Source organism: Haliotis rufescens, unplaced genomic scaffold (genome assembly GCF_023055435.1).
Source record: "Haliotis rufescens isolate VD_foot unplaced genomic scaffold, xgHalRufe1.0.p SCAF_4, whole genome shotgun sequence".
NCBI classification, from domain to species: domain Eukaryota; kingdom Metazoa; phylum Mollusca; class Gastropoda; order Lepetellida; family Haliotidae; genus Haliotis; species Haliotis rufescens.
Window position 1 is genome coordinate 31,678,586 of NW_025964112.1, and position 4,671 is coordinate 31,683,256.

Here is a 4,671-nt window from a genome sequence, read left to right on the forward strand (position 1 = left end):
TAACCTCGGTTGTCTCAGGTCACTCAATTTTAATAATCTAACGCCCTAGTGGTATCATTGTATGGGTGTGTAAAACATGTACTTGAACAGAAATGGTATCCTTTATTGTATCTTAATATAATATATTAGTAAAGTTAAAGTTTTATTATCACATCAGTCTTAACACTGTCTTGGCCATTCTTTTGATATCAAGCAACATGGCCACATGTACTGTGAAACATATGTGAAACCATTTATATATTTTTAGTTTTTATCTACATCTGTAGATATCTAGTGTCATAGTGTGTTGTACTGGGCACAACTATCTGCAATACATACACTTGAGCCTTTGGCACTATTTCTACATCTCTCTGTTAAGACAATTTATGATAAATTGTCATCTATAGAGGGCTCCAAAATAATGGTAAAAAAATGTTAAAATGATTTTCGGCTGGGGGACTTCGCGCCTGGACCTGGACCTGGACCTGGACCTTGACCTGACCCTGGCCCCTGGCCCCTGGCTGAGCTACTTCTCACTCATTGAATGATTTAGACGTTAACAGCTATGTCAATCGCAATATCCACTCACTTATAACAATGGCCTGCAAGACCGCTGCTTGATAAGAAAAAAATAAAAGATAGAAAAAGAAAGAGTGTATAAAAACACATTTAAATATATAAACTGAATTCAAATTCCCGAATAGCAAAATGCACCAGTTCAGCGATTGTTTCATGTGTATGGAAAGTTCTGAAAACAATTATCAACCGTTTAATGTTCCAGATATGAACCCTACATATACCTACATTTGAAAGAAGTCCCATTTTTGTCTTCTAAAAATCTAAACATTACAAATATGAATAGGCAAAAGGCATTAGCTCATGTCTGGTGTGTATACAAACTATATCAAATAATATTAAGCAGCTTATGAATTATACTCCGGGAATGCACACGAGTCCAACGTTTCGGGTTTTCGAAGGTGGTATAGTGTATAACTTATGTCTACTTTAACAACCAAGGATTGGGAGGCGCAATTAAACTTATTGTGAAAACATCACATGCTTTGAAGTTTTAATTACCTTTACTCAATTTAACTCAATGTCAAACTGAAACTGAGTCCGGCGGAAATGTCAAGAAATTGGACTCGGGTATACTATATATTTAATATTCATTTTAGTAAGTAGAAAATAAATAGTAATTTTAAAGATATTTCATATATATATATATATATATATATATATATATATATATATCCTTTCTGCCGGCAGCCGACATCACAAGAATGTTTCTGCGGATAACAGACCGTGTCCCCGCCCAAGGAAAACAATGCAGCCTGGTTTCTCGGGTAGCTACGCCAGTGTGGTGTATAGCGCCTGCGCAGCATACCCAGGGAACCAGGCTGAAATCAATATTACGTGATAACGCAGTGTCTGAAGGTTTATGTCATTGGGAATGCCTATGGGCGGCGATTAAACTCGGAATGTTTTACAAATTGAAGCGCCATCTGGAGTTTATTGTCAACGTCCTTTCGTGCTCGCTGACGTTCTTTATTGAAAACGGCCTTTCGTGCTCACTGACGTTCTTTCGTACACATTGTTCTTTCTTTTCTTATGACGTCTTTTCGTAACATTTGACTATTAATATTGTATAATTTTGACCTTTAGTAGTAACATTTCGTTCTTTATTCGTCATATTTGACCTTAATTGCGTACTTTTGTCCTTTTTTTTCAACTTTGTATCATAAATGCCATCATAGTAAATTTTCGACTGACCATATTTCCCAGATGAATTTACCTTCTTGTTTGTTTGATCCAGATTGGTTCGAGATTGCAGACGGAACGGAAAATCAACCAACTTCCCCCTTACATTCTTACTATATAAATTACATTATAATTGTAATGAAACAGAAATTGACAAAGAAAGGAAATAATTTAGCAGGGGTAAGAGTATTCGGCGTAACGGCAGTCATTCTTCCCCGCCCTTAAGGCGGGGAAGTATACGGGAAACGTTAATTTTGTGGCATGTATGTCGACATGTTGGTTTATTTGAAATTTCAAGCCACGCATTTACGGAAACAAAACATACAAATCATGTGCGTGGAATGTTGATGGTATTCTTTTCCAGCAATAAGATATACTTCAAAATCGTCTTTATGTAGTTAATTGATGCATCTGACCGTTTCTGGTCATTAGCTGACATTATTAAACCATTCATGTGTAATCCGATGTCCTTTTTTCCTCAAGGACTAATTTTCTGATTTTCACGGTGTATACAAAAGAACTGTGCTGCGGAGATCGTAAATAACAGCATAATAAAAAAATTATGTTCTGAATATGCTTATTCATGAACAACGACGACATCTCAATTTAAATGTAATATGGCTGAATTCCATATTCTACACACCACACTTTTGATTGTTTGGATGCTCATGTTCACTGGAAATATTTGGAATAGTTATATTCCGTATTTTGAATTAAACCAGTCCCCCGTGGTTTTTTTTAATCAGTGCAACGCACATAGCCACATGTGAAACGTTTGGTAGCAAAGTCAAAGCAAAATCGGAGTAGTGTGTCAGCGAATTTGCATCAAGGCTGTAGTATTTTTCAACCGTTTAATGGAATTCAATGTACAGCCGTAGCTCTGGTCACCGGCCGTAAGAGGCCACGAACAGGATTGGGTAGTCAGGCTCGCTGATTTGGTCGATGCATAACATCATATTCCAATTGCGTAGTTCGATGCTCTTGGTGTCAATCACTGGATGATCTGGTCCAGACTGGATTATTTACAGACCGCCGTCATATGGCTGGAATAATGCTGAGTGCGGCGTTAAACAAGAAACTATTTTTAAATAGACCTACCCTATGCAAATGTTTCAACTGTATTGCCCAATACTCAAAATAAATAATATTTCTTTCCACAACAGCGTTGTGTTATTTGTGGTTAATATAATTATGCTCCATCATGCCTTTCAGTAACATCATAATTATGCGTTTGTGAGGCATCACATATGGCGGGGAACTTTTATGCTCTGCATCAATGTTTTCTTGTCACTTGTTCGTAAACATTACGGTCAGTCGGCTGCGAGTTCAACTCGAAGCATGGTAGTTGCCACTTATCACAGTGGGGAGCTTTGACTGGGGGCAGAGATAATAATGAGAGCTCCACGAACGGGCTGTCGCTGTGAGGAGTTGGGGTATTGGTGTTTATTTCCAATTTATCATCCAAAACTATGGCTCCCACAGGAGATATCGCCTGGGTTAGATCAAGCGATTTATTACATGCCCGTGAAGAGATCACCCGTTTAATAAACATACAGCTGTATTACACATTATGTAATACCAAACCGCTTATTAATGTACTGCGGGAACAAGTTTCACGAACAAATATTGAAAACTCTCAACATCCGTGGGCTTATTCAACTTCATTAAGGGGCATTCACACGGTACAAATTGTTGTATATAATTTGTTGTATGCAATTAGTTGTGAGAATTGCGGTCGCGCGGTACTGGGTCAACCTCTGACTTTGCAATTTAACCCATTTGTATATTACTGAATTTTTAACCTCATTGTGCAAAAATGAAAGACTGGTTTGAAGTGTTGAAATGTTGTCCGGGTTTCTGTTTTGCTGATTAAAAAGCCTCTAAAATATGTAGCCATATTTGATCGTACATAGATAAAGTACAGTGCGACGAAATGTTTTATTTGACAGATTTATGTAAACTTTGAGCGAACAAAATACTGTCTTATATCCGATCAACGTCATGACAGATTTTTATAATTGTACGATTATGTTTTCGAAAACGTTCTTGTTTGATGTGGCGAAAATAAAGTTTCCACTATGACGTCAAAACACGAGGGAAAGGTCTACAAGTAAAAAGACAAAAAGGGGCATAACTCTGCATTGCTTAACTGTAAGCCATTGTATCTCAGTATCCGTCATGTCCGTTGTGAGCATATGCTATGGCTCAGGACAATGCAAGAACAGAATGTTGGGCTTCATCACTACAACAGCTCCACAAGCCCACACCCCATCCCCACCCACCAACGCACCCCCAAACCACACAGACCGTCGATCCGCCTGCGCCAAAGAATCTCAAACGCTCGGCCCCTATTTTGAAACGCGCACCTGAATCAAACTTTAGCTGGCAATGTTCCGCCAGTTAAACGAAAAAATTCAAATATAAAACAAATATACTGAGTCAAATTAAAAACTTCACATTTTTAAAAGTAATCCCATATATGATATACAAGGGACAAATGTATCAGAGAAGATAATGTTTAATCATTAATGTCCAAAGAAGGATTTTAATTAACGGTGGTAACCATAATTTGTTCCAAGCACCTACGGTATTCGGTAATAACATCAACAGTTTAAATCATAAGTCCCAAGCACGAGAATCTGATGGCACACAAGTTCAGTAGCGTGTTTGGCCAGCATTTGCGTTGACAACTGCCACACAACGCCTCCGCATGGACCTTGTGATGCTTGTGAACACATGATTGGGAAGACGACGCCATTGTTGCTGCAAAATGGTGCCAAGATCTTCCAAATTCTGTGTTGGTTCTGGAGAGCGCGCAGACTTCTGCAAAGAGCATCCGAGACGTGTTCGATGGGATTGAGGTCGGGAGACCTTGACGGCAAGTCCATGACGTTGACTCCCGCATTCTGAAGTAAATTCCTTGTCAAAATTGCT